The 23,114-nt window shown below is 30.9% G+C and overlaps 3 pseudogenes; 1 reads left to right on the top strand and 2 right to left on the bottom strand.

The window, feature by feature from the left end:
- Positions 1 to 631: 631 nt before the first annotated feature.
- Positions 632 to 4,213, bottom strand: LOC110635953 (UBP1-associated proteins 1C-like; annotated as a pseudogene).
- A 1,474-nt stretch (positions 4,214 to 5,687) lies between these two features.
- LOC110635963 (WD repeat-containing protein VIP3-like) lies at positions 5,688 to 7,996 on the top strand (annotated as a pseudogene).
- LOC110635961 (threonine synthase, chloroplastic-like) lies at positions 6,978 to 15,242 on the bottom strand (annotated as a pseudogene).
- Positions 15,243 to 23,114: the final 7,872 nt, after the last annotated feature.

Raw genomic sequence — 23,114 nt, 5'->3', positions numbered from 1 at the left:
CATGTTTGGAAAAATGATATGATACAAAATGATTTAATAATATTTTTTTATTTACTTAAATAATATAATTAAATAAATATGAAAATTATTAAAATATCCTATATTGAAATGAGAGAATAAGGAAAGGTTGTGAAGATAAAAGAATAGGTTATAATTGAAATTTTATAAATTATATAAAGATAAAATGGGAATATAAAATTTATAAATTATTTTAAATATTAAATTAATGATTTGAAAAGTTGTGATAAAATAATAATGAAGAAACTATTATTTAGGGCATAGAGTGAATAGGTGTATAAATTCATATGGATTAGTGCATTTTGGTAAAATTATCATGGCTTTATTAAAAAAAGGTGTTTCTTCTTTAAAAATATATACATATTTATCTTTGATTAAAAGAAAAATTCCAGAGGATTCAGTAGATGTAGAAGGTGCCTCTAATAATGTATGCCGTGAGGCGATTTGAACTTGTTCCATGATGATTATTTAAAACTAAGATGGGATTGCAATTGAATAGAACATATTTGTTTCTTCAATCACTGGCCAAAATAATGGATTGATGTCTAACCAGTCTTTAGCTAATTAGGTGAATCTATTGACTTCCTTTCCCTTAATCTCAATAAAACCTGAATTTGAATAAAAAAATTATAAATTATGAAAAGATTAAAAAAAAAAATTGCAAGGCTAACGAGTCTTTGGAAACCTCTCTCTGTGACAATACCCTATTGAATGCAAAAATGAGACGACACTAAATAATAGAACAAGCTACAAAAGGTCCCCAAAATTGTTTGTCCAGAAAAAAAGCGAACGTCCAGCTCCATGCAATTTGATGAAGCTATCAACAAGCAAATTATCTTCTACACAATCAAATTGCTCATATTTCAATCTTTTGCCACCAGCCTGACATATTTGCCATCAACACTGAACCTGGAACTTGAATTGATCTGTCCACGACATCAAAAGTAGGTTAGCTATTAAAAATAGAACATACTTTTGCAGATATTACGATAACTGGCCAATTCTTCGTAATTTTATTCCTATATCCTATATTTTATTTGCCAATTACAATTATAGCCAAAGTTGAAACTTCCATTCAAGACATGTAGACCCCGCTTACGGTCCAGTTTGGAACCGAACAAGACTGATCAAACCCTGAACCAAAACTGGACAAACCCGGATTAATCAAAACTTTAATTGAAACGGACCAAACCAACTTGTCCAGTTCTGGGCCAAAACTGAAGTTTTCTCTCTAAAACAAAGGAAAAAAAATTTTGACCATTTGGAAATGATCAAAATTAAACTGAACTAAAACCGAAACCAAGAGCCCTTCAGTCCACTTCCAATCCCCTGGACCTAGAGCCGGAACCAGACTGTGGCTGGCCCTAACGGCAGAAATATCAAAATTATAGTATTTATCAAATGATATAGTCCTTTTTTAATCAAATGGAATGCATAACAATGATTTAACATTAAAATAACATTATTATATTATTCATCTAACAAGAAATTCTCTTTGTTTAATGAGACCCCCTTTTTGTGATATGAATTCTGATGGAGATGACTAATGGCATAAATATCAAAATTATAGTATTTATCAAATGATATATTCCTTTTTCAATCAAATGGAATTCATCTAAAATTTCATTTCAAAAAATGATTTAACATTAAAATAACATTATTATATTATTCATCCAACATAAGATTCTCTTCGGCTCTTATTAGAAAATTATTATTTTAATAAACACATTATAACCTAAAAGTTAAATTTTGGATACTGGCTACTATTATAACTAACACAAAGTTATGCTATTATAACACATTTCTAAAGAATTGCTATGATAAAAAAGTTAGCTAAAGCTTGTGCCTTTTTGGTCATCAACCCTTGATCAAAGTTAAAAGGTAGAAAGAAACATTATAACCCTTGGAGACCTGACCTTTTGCTCAAGCATTCCACTGATTTGGGTTTCACCCTCTGTCATGCCTGATTCCTGGAGAGACTTAAGAACAAGTTTTTTCAGTTTCTTCATCTTCAAAAACCCATCTGGATTCTGTGTTTGCACACCATAACACATGAAATAGAAAAATCAGGATAGGGAAGATACTGTTCTGTGTAAGCTGATTCAATATCATAGAATTAGAAAGACTTCCTTGAACCCATTCTCTAGAATCTAGAATCTAGAATTTAGATAGCTGTGTTCATGCCATCAAGCTTATCACAATAGCCAAAATACATATTTGATCAAGATGCCTCATTTACTGGATATCAAGATATAATTGAAAAGGTGCACTCTAAAAAAAAGGGAAAGAACAAAGGAATTGAAAAGGAAGATAAGATATTTATCGAAGATACATACAGTTCTCAAGGCTGATTTTATCAATTTCTTCAACTTCATCTTCTTTTTACTATCTTGTTTCTTAGAGACCGATTCTACCACCTTATAATCTTTAAGCCCATTGTGTTTAGCTTTCTTCAACTGACTGTCCTCAGCTTTGGCTCCTTCAACTTGAAACACACCATTCCCTATTTTGTCTGTGGCATCACCACCAGTCTTTTGCCCAGTACCATCACTCCCAGATTCATCAAGTTTTCTCTTCTTATTTGTTTGCAACTTTCCAGTCTCTGTTTCTGAGTTGGCACTTAACCTGTCACACTTTGGCAAATCTTGCACTTTTTGTTCCTCCATATGTTCATTATCAAGCATTTCACCATTTGTATAGTGTTTCCATTCATGGCAGTTTTATCTTGAGCAGATTCTGTCTGTCTAGTTTGTTGCAGCTTAGCAGCATGAAATGCTCGAGCCTTTGCCCGGTGCTTCTTTCCATCAGCATGGAGAAGCAAAGTCTGCTTACTAGTAGCCTTGGTATTGCAGAGACTGTAAATATACAAGATATTTACAATGGATGATGATGACATAAGAAATAGAAGCACCTACAAGTGACTTTACAAAATTAATCTCCACCCTTCCACATGCATCAGTCTTATGGTTTAAACATAGTGTCATTATAAGTTAAGATTTACAAATTTCATTGCTGACTACTTGCCATTAGATTAGTTATACAACAAATATTGAACTAACAACACAATGCAAACCTTGTGGAAAGGCTTGCCTCGCATTCTCAATTCAATCCATTTATTTTACCATAGAGAGAGACATTTCCACTAGAACAGCCCTACATCTACTCACAAGAGCCTATACTGCGATACATATTTGTAATTTATTGAGCGTATACCCACTGCATCAAGTTTCAAGCCAATTGAGGAGCACTTTTACTGGGAAAAAGAACTGCTATAACATGAAAATTATAGTTTCTTTAGTTTATACCATGCATGTATAAACAAGCTAAGAGATGCACATACTTTTGTCTCCCATTGGACACAGTATGATGAATAAAGGAATAAGCATACACAATGCAAATAAGAAAGCGTAAAACAACTTGAACCCACCAGCAAAACCAAGGAGGATGTTGAGATAACCCAATATTTATATCAATATCAGGTTGTTGCTTTGTGTTCTTGCTGGGTTTAGGAGTCGCACCATTTAAAGTTTTCCCTTGACCCTTGGGACCATATTTTTCCTGATATCACAAATATTATAAAGAGAAGGCAAAGCATTTAAACTTAATGTGATGAGATTATATGCAAAAGAAAACGAGGAACCGAACCGCCTCTGAAATACACTGCCCTGAACGCTTTCCTGCCCGAACATCTCTCCACAATCAATGCATGATAGCTACAGCATTTAACACTCAAAAATCAAACAGATATACAATTGTTTTTGACAAAAATAAAAAATGAAATGATGAAATAGAGACCTTGGTCGCTGAGCAAATTCTGAAGTGATTAGGTAACTTTGGTTTCTTCAAGTTCTCTCCGCAATCTTCACACTGAAACCACACCATTTCTATTGCACTCCTAGTTCGATTGAAAGGGATAGAAGGAGGTGAATAACGCGAAAACGAGCTCTGCAAGTGGGAGCTGGACAATGAAACCGAGGTTTAAGACGATTATTAGGGTTTTCTTTCTCCATTTTCCAATTCGAGGATCCACAAGATCGAGAAGCTTGCAGACCCAATGTATCCCTACGCGCACCGTTTTGGATCTCCTGGACTCGAGTTTTCCATCTAGAATGGCTATTGCCCGGCGACGGGTCAGATTTAGAATACCATATCAGGCACCGGACAGAGGCCGGACGGGGGAGAATTCTTATTTTAAATTTTTATTATTTCATAAATTATTTAAAATTTTACAATTTTAACATATTTAATGTTTATTATCATGGATTTATATATTTTTGTATATATAAAAATAAAATGTAAAATAAATCATTAATTTTACACATTATAAATAAAGAAAATAAATGATATTTATATAAATAAAATTTTAAACCTTCCAAAAAAAATAAAATTTAAAATAAATTAATAATTTTACACAATTAAGCAATTCATTTATTTTGTAAAATGAAATTATAAAAGAAAATAAATTTTTTTATTATATGACAACAATATTAAGAAGAATTTAATAATTGATATTTTATAAGAAATAATAATTTATTTTGAAATTTAAATATATTTAAATTTATAAAAAATAATTTTATATTTATTATTAGTTAAATATATATTATCAATTTTAATTCTTTACTGTATTTAATATTGATAGTCAATGATTAATAATAAATGATAAATTCATAAATAAATATTTATATAATTTTCTTATGAATATTTTTATTTTTAAAATTATTTAATTTTATTTATTTAAAAATCTTCTTTATAAACTGGTTTTTATTTTCTAATTATATCCCACATGTGAGCAATGATGAAATATATGGTGGGTGCCATATTTTTCTTTCCAATATTTTTTTTCTATTTATCATATGAAATAATTACATAGTAAAAATAAGTCTTTCACTCATCTCTTAATAATAGAAAAATCTATTTTCAAATCCTTAAATTTTTAATATTTATTTAATAAATTTTTATTTTTTAATTGTGCATTGTTAAATCCACAAATATTTTAATTTTAGAAGACTAAAATTTTTTAAAAAAAGAAAGAAAACTTTGTCAAAACATTAATTTTAAAAATTAAAATAATTATACTTAATATATCATTTTCGAAAAGTCCATGTGTTTGGAATTTGATATTTCTTCCCCACTAACCTCTATTATTTCCCACTTAAAAAAGTAATTCCTTTTTTTTAATTATATCTTTCATTTTGTTAATAAATGTTTATTTTTCATTTATATTATTAAATACACAATATATATACTTATATTTAAAAATTAAAAAATAAAAACTTAACAAACAAAATTCAAAAAATTCAAGTTTTTGGAAATTCATCTGATTTTTTAATTCAAATTTTAACATAAATTAAAATAATTTATGTATAAAATAAAATATTTTTTCATATAAATTATATTTTTATGAAAATATTTTTTATTATTTAATTATAATATTAAATTAATAATATTTATATTATATATGTATAAATATTTTTATATTTTAAAATTGATTATTATTATCTAAAAAGTGTTGAATTTATTTAATTTTATATATTTTAATTAATAATTTTTATAAAAATTATTTTTATTAGTAATTTATATTTTAATATTTCCTTAAAATATTTAAATTTTAACTTATATAAATATTATTATAAAAAAAAAATCCAACGACATGTCGTCAAAGCTGGAGAGGCAAGCACAACAATAATCGACATTGCCAAATCAATGAAAATTGCAGGCCGACAATCCATCGAGAACGCGCACAACGAGTCTGTATGGGCTGCCACGTGGGTCCCCGCCACCACCAGCCGACCCGCGCTCCTTCTCACCAGATCGCTTGACGAGAGTGTCAAGCTTTGGAAGTCCGACGAGCTTAACCTCGAGCGCACTAACACCGGACACTGCCTCGGGGTCGTTGCCGTGGCGGCGCATCCCTCAGGCGTCATCGCTGCGTCCGCTTCGCTTGATAGCTTCGTTCGAGTCTTCGATGTTGATATTAATGCTAGCACTGCGACTCTCGAAGCTCCTCCATCGGAATTATGGCAAATGCAGCTCGATCCCAAGGTAACAAGGGAAAAGGGAATGGGAATCTTGACTTTCTTCATTTTGTAGGTGTTAAATTTGAGAAAGGGAAAATTTTAGCAGTTGGGGCACCCTTAATTGAATGTGGGAAATTGGTGCTTTATTGAGCTTGATTCTTTTTAGCAGTACGGGGATTCATATAACCAGTTATAGACTTCAGTAGGAGACATCATTTGGCCTTTTGAAGATTTGTTTTTGGGAATCATATGAAGATTTTTATATTCTCTGAGAATATGTGACATCACAATTATGAAAACGAATTTAGGAAGAAAAAAGAAAAAACTACATACTATACAAGGCATTTGGCAGAAGCAGGAGCAATCATTTGCACTAAATAAATTTTAGGGCTTGTTAAACACTTGTAAGCTTCACTAGAATATGTTATATGGGATAATTGGATTTGTATAAGCCTTCTAATATCAACTCTCCAGTTCCAACTGGCATCAGTGGATGGGTCACAATTTCATTTATAAAAATTTAGTTTGGAACTTCTGGGTTGCATTGTATTCTGCTGAATGGAATTATTTTCATGCATTTGACTTTCATTAAAAGGTATCTCAAAGAATAATCTTTGTGGGAAGCTTAGGTACTGTAGGTTATTATTTGTCATCTTTTGATTAGAAGACAATGGTCTTAAGATTTTTTTATTTTTTGGTTTACAGAACGTGTTCCCTGCATTATCTACCAGGTGATGTGGTAGCCACCTAATGAAAAATCCCTACACCCAAAATGCATGGAGGAGGTGTGACTAACTGCCTCATTAGTTAGTAGATAATATAGGTAACAATGTTTCATACACTTAGCATTTTACTTTAGCAAATGCATTTTTTTATGGACTTGTTGATCTTCATGTATTATTAGTTTGGGAATTATGTGAAAATTACTTGACAATTTTAAGCTGTCATAATTTATGAAGAGTGCTTTTTTATTTATGATTTTGGGATTTCACTTCTTTGAATAATTGTTACATTCACCAGTATTGCTCCTGAGTATATTTTTAGACCCAAGTTGAAGCTTAAAACAATTTGTATGAAAATGTTGCGAATATACATACTGCTGCCAGTTCCTTCTTATTGGAAACAAACCCAAGAGAAATGGTTTCTTAGTTAGGCATGACAAAATGTGGAACATGGGAAAAGATGTCGGAGGTTTTATGTTTTAACAATAGTCCTACCGACAGGATACCACTCTCGCAGTTGCTGGTGGGGGTAGTGCATCAGTCAAACTATGGGACACTGCTACATGGAAACTGATTGCCTCCCTATCTATTCCTCGTCTAGAAGGATCCAAGCCATCATATAAGAATAGCAGCAAGAAGTTTCTCTTGTCAGTTGGATGGAGTCCTGATGGGAGACGACTTGCTTGTGGCTCAATGCACGGCAGTATTTTCTGTTTTTGACGTAGCTCGAGCAAAATTTCTACACCATCTGGAAGGTCATTTCATGCCTGTGTGTTCTCTTGTATATTCTCCTATTAATCCTCGGATGCTCTTTTCTGCATCAGATGATGCTCATGTACACATGTATGATGCTGAGGGGAAGAGTCTGGTTACAGCAATGTCAGGTCATGCAGGCTGGGTATCAAGTGTTGATGCAAGCCCTGATGGAGCAGCTATAGCAACAGGCTCAAGTGATAGAACTGTGATGTTATGTGATCTGAACATGAGGGCTGCTGTGCAGACAATGAGTAATCATGCAGACCAGGTCTGGGGAGTAGCATTTCGGCCACCTGGAGGGACTGGTGTTCGCACTGGTCGTCTTGCTAGTGTATCAGACGACAAAAGTATATCACTGTATGATTATTCCTGAACATACATGGTATTTTGGGTGTAAAAGCATCAAGGATCTGTTTGTGTTGCAAGATTCACTTCTGCTTTTATTGTTATTTATCACTGATCTCAAAGAAATGTTTTGTTTTAGATTCTTTATCTTCTGCTTGATTTATTTTTGTTTCATGATATCGTGAACAAAAGAGGCAGATCCGAGAATTCCTTGCCATTTTCCCATTGAACCTTTGAAATACCGTGGCACCCATCGCCAAATTCTGCCAAGCTTGTTACTGGGCTTCAGCAATCTATATGAACATTTCTGGGCATGAACCATAAGCGTGATCGGGTTCCAACTGTTACAGATGCGGCCTATGGAGCATCAGCCAAAATCCATACCTTTACCATCACATCATATCACCCACCTGCATGACATCACCAATTAGTGTTCATCAAGCTGCATGTACTGATGGTTTCATCCTTCACATACCATTTTATATAATCATGTAACACCCCTGATTTTTTTTATATATTATTATTGGGCTTCGTGTAGGTATCTTCAATTCGCGGAAATTCGACAGTTGTCCGGATCTGTGAATTTTCGTCCAGACAGATCCGTTACCGGAAAAGTCTCCGAATTGGATCGAGGTTTTGGCTATCCCCCCCATTGTCAGACGTTCCGAGCGTGTCCCCAAAGTCGGAATCGGCAAAGGTAAACCCGAACCTTGCTTTTTTGTAATTTTCTAGTGCTTAAATCGGATTAAAAATCCATAAAATATTCGTGGTAGCTTAGAAAATTATGATTCTTTTTGCAATAGCCTAGTAATATTGCTAAGGACCGCGGGGCAAAATTTTAGAATTTTTAGAGCTTATTTGGGCAGTTTTTGTAAAAATGGTCAATTATAGGGACTAAATTGAAATTTTACATATTGTGATGGATGATTGATTTGATGGGCCCAGGAGGGGCTGTGTGATGTGATTGAGTTGTGGATATATGGATTGTGAGTATAGAAGTGTATTTTGAGCCCTTTTGCAGGTTGGGTAGGTCCTAGGTATAGGGGAGACTCTGCCGGATTTTCGGCACGACTTAGGACGTATTGGTCTTTTTCATTGTCTGTATTGAGTCAGATTGTATTAAATATTTGTAATATAATTGTCAGGTGAGCCGGGACAGCCTTCTTCCTCCGCCCAGCCGCCACAGTGATTGTCGTCAAGTCTGTGAGTAAAATATTAATTTTAATTGTAATTTCGATATTATTATATGTTCAGCATGCCCATGCATCACTTATATGCATATATTTATGTAGTTAAACTCTAGGCACGATTTATGTTGCATTCATAACTGTTAAAGTGCCATGAATGTTGTTGCGGTAATTCGGAGCATTGGCGTGCGTGTGATGTGGTGTGGACTATGGATAGGACGGGTAGTCACGGCTTGAGTTCTTCGCTGGGACCCGATCCTTCGAGGGGTAGTCACGGCTTGAGTTCTTCGCTGGGACCCTCGATTTGGTTATTAAGTGGAAGTCCGAGCTGAGTTCTTCGCTGGCACCAGGTTGGATTTAAGAGAGCTGTATAGGGGATCAGCTCCCATATGTTATGATTGATGCTACAGGGTGCGTGAGTGCTCCAAATTACCTTTTTGATGTTATGATGTGAAAATGTTGTTGCTGTTGCATTCACTCCACAGGTTGCATTAGTACTAGATAGTTATAGAGATTATGGTTAAAATTGATATTTTACTCTCTGAGTCGAACGCTCACTCCTGTTCAATATTTTTTTCAGGCTACAGGAGGATTTTATTTTTGGTTAACCTGTGTAACGGCCCAGCCCAGCCCAGTCAATATTGTCCGCTTTGGCCCGTGGGCCTCACGGATTTGCCCCTTGGGAGGTTTCGCTCCCAAAAGCGCGCTGACCAGTTTAGGCTGACCCCCACATATATGGCCCAGATTCCCTTCTCCCATTTCCGATGTGGGACGGGCGGCACCTGCAGGCGTTACGTATCGTCCCCACGATCCGTTACAACCCACCAACTCACTGGGGCGCCTCGCTCCCACTCGTCTGGAGAGTCGGCTCGATACCAATTGTAACGGCCACCACCCAAGATTGTCCGCTTTGGCCCGTGGGCCTCACGGATTTGCCCCTTGGGAGGTTTCGCTCCCAAAAGCGCGCTGACCAGTTTAGGCTGACCCCCACATATATGGCCCAGATTCCCTTCTCCCATTTCCGATGTGGGACGGGCGGCACCTGCAGGCGTTACGTATCGCCGTCCCCACAGTCCGTTACAACCTGCTTTTCTCTTTCGCAGGTTGTTTATCAATATTTGTGTAATTTTATTTACTCTTAGAATTTTCGCATGTGTTAGAAGTATTTATTTGATTATGGTCTGTAATATTATTATCATGTTGGACCTGTAAACGTATAATGATATGTATGTTTGATGGATTGGATGAGGGAGCTGAGCTCCCATTTATTTTTATGAGGATATGAGTATGTGGAGGGTGAGCTGAGCTCCCCAATTGAGTATTTATTATGTTTACAGGTCGGGTGAGTCGAAAACTCCCCGTTGGAAAGTCCATTTTATGGCCGGACTCTGTCCGTTTGGTTTCTTGAAATTGGGCCCAAATGGGCCTTAGAGCTGGGTTAATGAACAGTTAGGCTTACTACGAGACTCGGGGGCTTTAGGCTGGCCCAGGTCCTAGTGCCGGTCCGGCCCATAGGTTGGGTCGTGACAAATCATATAAAATTTAAAATTTTGGGGTGTTACACTCATATAAAAGAATAATTTAATTTTTATAAAAACTAAATTTAAATTATAAATAATGATATTTAATAAATACATTTTTATATATTGATTATATCATAATTTTAAATAATATATTATTTTTAAAATTTTTCTAAATAAAATAATGAATATATTTATAACATAATAAAATACAATAACTAATATAAATATTTTTACAAATGAAACTGTTCAGGAGTCAATTTAATGAGTTATCACTCGAGCTTGTAAATGAGCCGATTCACGAGCCTTAACGAGCTGAATACTATTAAGTTAAAACTCGGTCCATTCATTAAACAAGTATAAAAATCAAGCTCAAACTCGACTTATTTTTAAAACTGAGAATCAAACCAAAGTTTTATTAAGCCGAATCTTAAGCAACTCACGGACAGCTTGTCATTTGATAGCCCTACCAAAGAAAAGAAGAAAGCATTTCCCCTGCATTCAACATGTGTGTGATAGAAAACTTTTTTCGCTTTTTCGAAGTGTTCCTCTTTCTTCACTTCTAAAGAGACCCAATAATCCACCTACTAAAAGTTTGAGATCATTTTTCACTAACTGATCAATTCTATCACTCTTTTTCACAATTTTCCTTTTCTATTTTCATATTTTTGGTTTAATAACTGTGATGATGCTAGAACTTACAAGGCACCTTCCTTGGCTTTTCTCTTTTTGAATTATTAATAAAAAAAGTGAAAATCAATCAATAATGACTACAATTTCAGTTGCACTCATGAATCATATTTTTAGTGAAGTCTCATGGATTTAGTAGACCTGACAGACAAGATTTATGTAAGCAATGGGAGAATTTTTTTTAATGTACAAAGAGGCAACTAAATTTTAAGTGAGGGCATAAATCAAAATGTATTAAGATTACAAAATTTTCCAAGTATGAATGGGAGTACTAGTCCCCACTTCAACTTGGCTCCCCCAGAAAAGGTTTATAGCAGTGTGAAAAGTTTATAGCTTACTGCAACAATCATGAACTTGTCTTAGGGTAATGAATCTAATTCCAAAGAAGTCAACAGTGGCATGCCAAGTTTGTATTCATAAAAACCTATATGGCAAAAATAATCATCATCAAAGGCAACTACAACAAAATTTACAAGGGAAACACCAAAAAAGAAGCATATAATCTTATTTATTTTATTTTGTTTTGTTTTATTTTTTGCTTTTAAAGGAAAGCTATTAAAAATCCAAACATATATTGAGGAGTACTAGCCCAGAACTTACTATGTCACCAAACAGTTTATGAGGAACCTTGTGGCCCAAATACTTCTTGAAAACATCCATCACAGCCCCAAAATCTGCCTAACTTGCACAGGTGGGTTAGCAAACCTGCAAGCCATATCTGGCATTGCTTTAGAGTGGTAATCAACCTTAGACTGAGTAAATTTCAACCCATGAGCTGTGCTCACCACTACTAACTATCCTGTCCATAGGCCCTATAACGCCACTATTCCTAAGCTTAATCAAGGCTGTCAATGCAACCCCAGCATGAGGGCATATAAACATCCCAGTAGAATCGGGGGCTTTTGACTAAAAAGGTGTAATTGAAAATAAAATTATACTAAAAAATGTGAATTTAAAAATAATTATTAAAAATGAGTGAGTTACGCTAAGCTGAACGAGGTGAGTGCAGGACGCTAATTATAATAGCGTTTATAAGGTTCGGACACTATTTATAATAGCGTCTGCATCAAAATTTTTAAATTAAAGGTGGACGCTATTCAAAATAGCGTCTAGCTTTTCTTTAAATAATAAAAAATTAATTAAAAAAAATTTAAAAGTTGGACACTACTTATAATAGCGTCTAACCTTTTTTTTTTAATTTTAAATTATTTTATTTTATATTTTAAATAAAATATAAATATTATTTTAATAAATAAAATTATAATATATAATATTATATATTATAATATTTTTATTATAAATATTATTTTTTAATTTAAAAATAAATTAAAATTTAATAAAATAAAATATTAAAATTTTGGGGTGTTACACGAATCTTAAGCAACTCTCTGACAGCTTATCATTTGACAGCCCTATCTAAGAAAAGAAGAAAGCATTTCCCCTGCATTCAACATGTGTGTGATAGAAAACTTTTTTCGCTTTTTCGAAGTGTTCCTCTTTCTTCACTTCTAAAGAGACCCAATAATCCACCTACTAAAAGTTTGAGATCATTTTTTACTAACTGATCTATTCTATCACTCTTTTCACAATTTTCCTTTTCTATTTTCATATTTTTGGTTTAATAACTGTGATGATGCTAGAACTTACAATGCATATTCCTTGGCTTTTCTCTTTTTGAATTATTAATAAAAAAGTAAAAATCAATCAATAATGACTATAATTTCAGTTGCCCTCATGAATCATATTTTTAGTGAAGTCTCATGGATTTAGTAGACCTGATAGACAAGATTTTTATGTAAGCAATGGGAGAATTTTTTTAATGTATAAAGAGGCAACTAAATTTTAAGTGAGGGCATAAATCAAAATGTATTAAGATTACAAAATTTTCCAAGTATGAATGGAATTACTAGTCCCACTTCAACTTGGCTCCCTCAGAAAAGGTTTATAACTGTGTGAAAAGTTTATAGCTTACTGCAACAATCATGAACTTGTCTTAAAGGGTAATGAATCTAATTCCAAACAGTGGCATGCCAAGTTTGTATTCATAAAAACCTATATGGCAAAAATAATCATCATCAAAGGCAACTACAACAAAATTTACAAGGGAAACACCAAAAAAGAAGCATATAATTTTATTTATTTTATTTTATTTTGTTTTATTTTTTGCTTTTAAAGGAAAGCTATTAAAAATCCAAACATATATTGAAGAGTACGAGCCCAGAACTTACCAATGTCACCAAACAGTCTATGTAGGAGCCTTGTGGCCCAAATACTTCTTCAAAACATCCATCACAGCCCCAAAATCTGCCTTAACTTGCACAGGTGGGCTAGCAAACCTGCAAGCCATATCTGGCATTGCTTTAGAGTGGTAATCAACCTTAGACTGAGTAAATTTCAACCCATGAGCTGTGCTCACCACTACTAACTATCCTGTCCATAGGACCTATAACGCCACTATTCCTAAGCTTAATCAAGGCTGTCAATGCAACCCCAGTATGAGGGCATATAAACATCCCAGTAGAACCAGCTTGTGCCATTGCATCCATCAACTCCTCCTCTACGGCTTCCTCAACAGTCCCATTCGAATTCTTCAACGCATACGCAGCTCTATCTATAGAAACCGGGTCTCCAATCTGTAGAGCTGAAGCAAACGTAGAATTCGCTTTCACAGGCTTAAACTCTTCCCACCCTGACTTGTAATGCAAGTAAAGAGGGTTAGCATTTGCTGCTTGAACACAAACTAGCCTAGGTATTCTATCAAGAAGCCCCAACTCTTGACACATTTTGAACCCTTTATAGAAGGCATAAATATTCCCTAAATTACCACCGGGAACTATAACCCAATCTGGCACTTCCCAATCAAACTGCTGCAAAATCTCAATTGCAGCGGTTTTTTGCCCTTCAAGCCTCAAACTATTCAAAGAATTGGCCAAATAAATGGGCAACTCGGATGTAACCTCACGGATTAGTTTCATACACCCATCGAAATCAGCATCTATACTCAATACAAAAGCTCCTTTAGCAATTGGCTGCACCAATTGCGCAATTGAGATCTTGTTTGCGGCCAAGAAGACAATCGACGGAATTCCAGCCGCCGCACAATACGCAGAGAGACCCGCTAAGGTCTCCTGTGGACGCGCAGCCAACTCCTACGACGGGCCGTTTCATCTTGCGCAACCGGCTCACTTGGCTGACCAAAACAGTCATGCCCAGGTCCTTAAAACTGCCGGTATCGCTAATGCCGCAGTGTTTAACCCAGAGATCGTTCATAACCAGAAACTGTTTACCAAAACGCTCAGCCCAAAATAGATTTGAGTTCCCTTCGAAAGCCGACGCTATGTCGTCAGGATCAATCTCTGGCAAAATCCATTCCTTCTTAGACCACAGTCCAGACCCATAAGACCACGTGGTCTTACCCACGCGCGAGTCGAACGGGTTGCGCCAGTACGCGCCGTCGAATTTCTTCAGAGCTTCCATGTCGTGCTGGACATCGAGGAGACCACCGGAGCGACTCCTGCACACTATCTCGTCGAGAGAGACCCACTCGGGGGAGTCAGGCCCGGCATTGAACGGGACGCACTTAGCCGACAAAGTATTGGCAACGAAGACAGAGCATTGACGCCGAGCCTCGTCGCTGATGTTCTCGTCGGCAAGTCGGCGGTGCTTGGTCACCTTAGGCGTGTTGTTGGAGGAGGGGGAGGGATCAAGCGTGGAAGAATTGCATGAAATTACGGTAGTACAGCGAGGGGAGGCGACAAGTTTGCTGTTTTGATGGAATCGTTTACGTTTGTAGGTGAGAGAAGAAGCCAAAGACGGGTAAAAGTGAGAGTAAAGAAGAAGCAGGCATGCCTGCGAATGAGAGAGACGGCAAGTGGTTTCGTGGGTGAGCTTTGGTTTTGTTTTGGTTAGGAGTGGACAGGATGCGATGCGTGTGGGTCCGATGTTCAAACCCTCGTGAAACTCGTGTTGTTTGGCTGCTTGCTGATGCCATATATATAAAAAATTTAAAATCCTTATAAAATTTATAAAAATATCTATTTTTTAAAATTTTTATTATTTTAATATTATTTTCAAATTAATGAGATTTTTAAATAAATTTAAATTAAAAAAATTAATATTATAAATAAGAGAATAATAAAAAATTATATAAACGGCTCTATATATTACAATGTATAAAAGAAAGAAAATAAATTTTTATCTAAATTAAATAAAAAATTATAAATATGTGTGAATTTTATTGATTTTAAAGTGTTCTATTGACTTGAATATAAATTTAAATTTAAATTTTCAATTCTACTAATTTTAACGTATTCATATTAATTTGTTTATATAAATTTAAAAAAAAATATTTATCTAAATTTAAAATATAAATATATAAAATCTTTAAACAAAATTCATATTACGCCTTAATTTACTTAGTCCACTCATTATTTTGGCAACAATAACAAACGCGCTTGCCAAAACCGATGGTTTTTATTTTAATTTTTAATTTAGACTTTATTTTTAATTAATTTTTTTAATTTATATTTTATTTTTAAATTATTTGATCTAATTTGATTTTAGTTTGAATTAATAAATATTAATCAATTAAATTAAATAATTTATATATATATATAATTAAATATAATTCATAAATTTTTTATAAAAATAAATCGATTCGATTCGATTTGGTTTGGTTTGAATACATAAAATTACTATTCAGTTCGGTTCGGTTTAACTAATTTTTTTTCTTTAAAATCGAATCAAACCAAACCGAAATAATCAAAATTTTTATAATATAAAATCGAATCAAATCGATTAAACTTTAAAACCGAACTGAATTGATTCAATTCGATTTGATTTTTCAATTTAAACTAAAATCTGCTCACCCCCTACCTGTGTGCTAGATTTGTTCTGCCTGTTTTGGATAGATCCAAATGCCTACATTGGTTTGGATTATATGGATTTGCTCTTTTCACAAAGAGGTTTCTATTTGCTCTACCTTATCAACATTTCCTAGATTTGCTTCCACACCATAGTTGTGATAGTCATCCCGTTTAACTACAAGCACAAGAGTTTTATAACAACATCGCTTGTCTATGAAGAGCTGAGCTTAGTGTTCTTGTTGATGAATTGAGAGGTCGACATTGGTTAGTAGAGTTGTTGTATGTCGATGAGTGACTATGGTTGCCCTTTGTGTTGCTGGCAAATGTTTGTTGGCTTCGGCCTCTACACAATAGCTCAAATGGTGATAACTACGGCGGTTGACAATGTTGTGTCTTTCCCTGCATTCATAGGGTTTTTAGGTTAGGGATGGGTTTGTATTGTGAATTGAGTTTTGGTTGGATTTAAGTTATTTGATATGTTGGGCTTGCTGCTAACTTTTTGTGTGGGCTTCCTCCATCTACAAGTGTTTTTATAGGTCATATTGTAATCCCTGCCTTTATGGGTTTTTAATGCAATACTGCATAAAAAAAAAAAAAAAAAAAAAGAAGAAGGAAGAAGGGAGGTGAATTAAAAATTAGGTGTTTGTCACCTAAATTTATTCATATTAATAATTAATTAAAATTAAAAATATTTAAATAATATCATTATATAAAAACTCATATATAAAGATGAATAATTTAAGTGTCAATATTAATTGATAAATTATTTTAATTATATATAGAGAAATGCTTTTAATAACATAAATAATTATATAATCAGATATTTGGCCTAATCGAGTTTTTTAAATTTTATAATATTTATATTATTATCTTTTCAATATTGTAATATTAATATTATTTTTTTAAATTTTATAATATTTTTTTACTTATCATTTATGTATTGACCTAATTTTTTTTTTTTATCTGTCATTACAGACGCTCTGCTTAGCTATTGCCATCTTAAGTAATAATCGTTTAATATTAATACTATATTAAGAAATTGCCCATGCTAACGAACGCATGTGACTATTGATAATTTTAATATATAAATAATTTTAATTTACACATATTTTTTTTAAATTTTTAATATGTAAAAATTAAATAATATTTTAAATTTTTTTATTAATTATTTTATATTTTATATTTTATTAATTAAATATTGTTTCATATTTTTAATTAATATTTTTATCTCTCAGATTTTTAATTAAGATTTCATAATAAAGAAATAAAAATATTATAATATACTAGGAAATTGGTTAAAGATATATTCAAATTTTTATTAATTATTTCATATTTTTATTTATATATATATATATATTTTTAATTAAATATTGTTTTATATTTTTTATTTATTTTTTTTATCTTTCAAAATTTTGTAATGAAAATTTCATAATAAGAACATTGCTTAAAGATATAGAATTATTTGATGTTGGTTCAATATATGATTATTTTATTATTTTAACTATTAAAATTTTATTATATAGCTAAAAAAATAAAAGAGAATAAAATATAAAACGCTATGTGTCAATATCATAGACAATATCATGTGACAAAATCATAAAAATAATACTATGTGTCAACTCTTTGAAAATACCCTCATGTTTTATATATACCCTAAGAAATTATCCATGTTAATTTATGTATTAGTAATTTTAATTTATATATTTTTTAATTTAATATAAAAATAATATAATGTCTTAAATTTTTTTATTAATTATTTCATATTTTATTTTTATTACTTCTTATCTCTCATACCTTTAGATAAAAATTTCATAATAGAAAAAATTAAAATCTATATATATATATGTAATAAGTCTAAATATATAAATATATATAATTAATATGTGTTAATATATTGTAACTTGTCTTATAATAATGATTATTTATTATATTATTAAAAGAATAACTATTAGATATATAATAGGGAATACCATATGACAATGCTATAAAAGAGCATATCACGTGTCGAACTCTTGAAAATAACTTTCTACGCGTACGTGTGTATGTAAGGATTTAACTTTAAGTAAATTTTATATATATTTAAATATACTTTTTTCTTTTGGTAACTGCTTTAAATATACCCTTTATGTCACAATTAGATCAAAATTGATGATTTTGGTTAAGATTTAGAGAAATTAAAATCTCATAATTTTCATAATTTTGATTTGATTCTGTTTTAATTTCAACTTATTAAATATTAACTGTTAAATATTTAACAAAAAAAAGGGAAATTTTGATTTTAGCTTGATTCATAGTTAGTTTTCATCAGTACAATTTTTTTTTTTATTCAACTCTTTGCTAGATAAATTCAATAATTAAAATTCAATCTAAACTATCAGTATTCGTTATAAATCTGATTATTATTATTAAAAAATTAATTAAAATTATTTAATTTTTATATATTTTAATTAATAATTTATATAAAAATATTATTATTAGTAATTTATATTTGAAAATTTAATACATATAAAATTAATATAAAATATATTTTATATTTAATTATTTATTCATATAAATAAAGTAATGAGTATCAATACATATTGCATAAATATCTTTTACAATTTAATTATTTATTAATTAGATATATTTAAATAATAATTAATTGAATCAAATATTAAAAAAATTGACCATCCCATCTTAAAGGAGGAAAAATTAAAGCAATGATTTTTCTTATATGATAACATACATGAAATGATAATCTAATAGCAAATAAACTTGCATGCATGAATAGGTAAAAAAATTATAATCATCCTATAATTTTTTAAGAAAATAATAACTGTATCTATATATGTGTTTATTTATTTTTGTTAACTTACCATTTAATATATTATCCATACATAAAATTATTGTTATGCACAGGGAGTAATACATTGGTAATTTTTGATAAATTATTAGGTGTATTCAGTGTATAAACATTATTTTTTTTAAAATATGAATTTCATTTTACTAAAATTATGACTTTTTTTTATATCTAAGAAAGCATTATATTTTAATATTTCTAGTGTATTTAATAATTAATCTCTTTGAGACGCTTGTATTCCAATATGATATCTTTGACAACTCATGAGGTGATGCCAAATACATTTAACATTAAAAAAATATATTTATTTTGTCATGATCCGAACCCATGGGTTGGACCGATACTAGGATATGGGTCGACATAAAGCTCCCGAAATCCATAGTAAGCCTTACTAATCTCAAATCCATAATCAGGGCTCAAAAATGAGGCCCATCATGCAAATAAAAGAAAATAAAATATTATATTATATTTTTATTCGGGTCAACCCAACCCGATAACTATTAAAATCTAAAACCAGGGGAGCCCAGTTTAACCCGGAATCAATCAATTATAACTATTTAAATATCATAAAAATTTTCATTTATTGATATCAAAAACTTAAATTAACATAGTCTCCAACAAGATCCACGTCACTGCTAACATGTGCAGAGTTATAGATTTCAAGTTTAGAAAATAATAAAACAAATCAATAACTGATATTAAACCTACGAGGAAGAAAGTAGGTTACTCTGAAAAAGAACTCATCATGTAGCCTAAAAAAATAGTGAACAGGAGTGAGCGTTCCACTTAGAGAGTAAATATTTATTTTATATATAGTCTCTATAAGTATCTAATTCTAATGCATCCCTGCAAATGAAAATGCATAATCTTTATACAAGTCAAACATATCATATTAAGTCACATCAAAGATAATCTGGAGCACTCATGCGTCTGTATCAAATCTATACTCACACATACACATATAAGGAGCTGATCCCCCTACCCAGCTCTCTTAATCTAAGGCTTGCAATCGAGATCAACTCGAGCTGAACTTTCGCTTAATAATCCATATGCGGGGGTCAGCAAGATTAACTCAAAACCATATTCACCCTGACTTCCTCAAAAATGACCAGGCCCCAAGTGAGACTAGTTCAAGCCGATTAGCCCGTCCTACCCATATTCATACATACCACATACATACCTACTTACACACAGAGCTCTAGATTATCAAAACACAGCAACCAAAGTAATATCATCAAATATAAATGCAAAGCAGGGCGTGCCTAATCTTTAACTATATAAATATAAGTATAAATAATGCAAGAGCATGTCAAAAGGATAATAATATTAAAATTGTAAATAAATAAATATCTACTCACATATTGACCATAAACTACTACGGTGGCTGAGGGGAGACGGATGACTAATCATAATCACCTAGATAATTATATTATAAATCTATAAGTACTTACCCAAATCAAAGGTTTTAAAGAAATAAAGACACTCTAATTTTGTGCTAGAAATCCGTCAAAGTCTGTTATGTACCTAAAACCTATCCAACCTAGTAGTACTAAAATTTTTTAAAATTTTTATTATTAATTTAATTACTTTTAATTTGATAATCAAAGTAATTAAATTTTTTATTAATTAATATATTAATTATAATAGATTATTAATTAAAATTAATAATTTACAAATATATTTTTGTTAATAATAATTAATTAATAGTATAAAATATATGTTATATTATTTCTTCATTAATTATAAATAATAATGGTTTCAATTATATTTAATTTTTTCAATTAAATCTAATTTATATTTTTTAAATAATTAAAAATTAAATAAAAAAATTCAAATCAATTTCTATTTTATAGATTAAATTAATTATATAATACGTTGAGTGTATTAAAATTTAGTAATTTTTTACATAAATTTTAATTTTTTCTAAAAATAAAGATAATGAAATACATAATTTTGAACATTTAGAAACGTGCAGTGCGCAGCACTCAATAGTTACGTTTCCGTAAGCCTCGAAGTTACGTTTTCAATTAAAAACCCCTCGTGGCTGCGTACTTGCTTTAAATGAAACAAAAATATAAAATTAAAAAAAAAATCTAAAAATCAACGTGGATCGGTCTACGCGAAACGTGTCTAAATAGGGAAATGCAAGGACAGAAGAATAATATCAGTGGCTCCACACATCAAATTTTCCCCTACCCAAATATATAGCTAAAATATATACGCGCCAGCAAATGGCGTGCGGAAAACATACTGTAATGTCTCAAATTTTCCGATTTTTTTTTTTCTCCTGAAAAAATATTTTTAATTCCCTGCCCCTCATTTTTTTTTACAAGTATTTATAAATATAAAATTACAAATATGCCCTCAGCGCGTTTCCCTCATTCTTAATTTTTTTTTAACATGGATCAGTGACTAAAGATTTTTACTCACCTAATTATTAAATTGAGTTTTCCCTCTTCCAATCTCTTATAAAAATATTAATAATTTTATTTATTAAAAAATAATTTTTTTTTATTATATTTTTTATTATAAAGTAATAATTTAAATAATTTTAAAAGGACATTTAAAAAATAAGTGTTCATTATTAAAAAAAAAGCCAAACCATTGAAAAAAGTTAAATTTGTACACGAATGGTCAATTTTGATTTAATTTTAAATTTTAGTGTTAATTTTATCAAACTTTAATTGGAGATTTTAAATACTAATATGATGAATAATATGATTAAAATATTATTATTTTGAAACTTAAAACATTTTGATCAACATAATTTAAAATAATAATATTTTAATTACATCATTTATCATATCAACAACTACAATTTCTAATTTTACAGTTAGTCAAAATTAAAAAAAATTAAAATTGACATTTAAAAAAAATCCTTGATTCTAGAAAAAAATTCATGTGGACTTTTTTTTTTTCTAACCTATTGATTAACAACACTAAAATATAAACAAAATGAACTTCCCAATCTAATAATAAATTAATGTTAATTCTTGCAATAATTATTTTATTTAATAAGTAATATTTATATCAACAGAGTTAATATCGGTGGTAAAAGCCTAGTTCTGCGTAATTTGATGACATAAGGTACTTTTCAAAATCTGGCCTGCCTAGGTTCGAGACTTCTCCACCCTTTTTTTCCCTTGTATCCCAATGACAAAAAAAAAAAAAAGTGGTAAAAATTCTTACTAAGCGGTAAAACAGTATTGTGCAACGGTCGGTTCGGTTTCGAATCGAACTGAATTGATAAAATCAAAAATTAAAAATAAAAAATTTTAAAAATCCAACCAAATCAATTAATAAGAGAAAATTAAATTGAATCGAATCAATATATATTAGTTTGATTTAATTTTAAACCGATAAAATCGAAATTTATAAAATTTCATATTTTTAACATTAAATCTAAATAATAAAAACATAAAAATAAAAAAATTAGAAATCAAAACTAAAAAATCTTAAGGTTCGATTCGATTTTCTTTAATTTCGGTTCGATTCAATTTAATTTTCTTTAATTTTTTATATATATTAATAATTTCGATTCGATTCAATTTTTTTAATTTTTTTTATAAAAATAATTGAACTGAACTTATTAACTGAAATTATCAAAATTATAAATGAAATCTAATTGATTAAATTTTAAAATTAAATTAATTAAATCAAATTAAATCGATTTAATTTAATTTTTTAATTTAATTAATTAGCAAATCTACTTGCTCCTTGAAGTCGGTTAATCTTTGTCGCATTAGATAGTTGGTCGGTGAATGACGTGCCAACCTTTCCTTCTATGCTCATTAGGTAGAGATCAGAGATTCTGTCGTTTTCACATATTCCACCACCCTTACCTCCGCGTTTTGGTTTTATTTTGGAAATTAGAATCGGATTAAAATAACATTAAAAGGATTTGATTAGGATTGAAATAATTTTTTATTCCTCTCTTATGTTGGAGTAAAATTAGATTCAGCGATTATAATTGATTTTTTAAGAAATTAATATAAATTTAATTGATTCAAAATTAAATTAAATTAAATTAAAATTAAAATAATTAAATCTAATAATTTAATTTAAAATTCTTAATTTTTTAAACAATTGAAATTCTTTTATCAGACAACTCAAATCGCCAATTCCAACATAAAATCATATCAAAATGCTCTTATA

Source organism: Hevea brasiliensis, chromosome 4, assembly GCF_030052815.1.
Source record: "Hevea brasiliensis isolate MT/VB/25A 57/8 chromosome 4, ASM3005281v1, whole genome shotgun sequence".
Lineage (NCBI taxonomy): Eukaryota > Viridiplantae > Streptophyta > Magnoliopsida > Malpighiales > Euphorbiaceae > Hevea > Hevea brasiliensis.
This window is presented reverse-complemented; position numbering and strand designations above follow the sequence as displayed.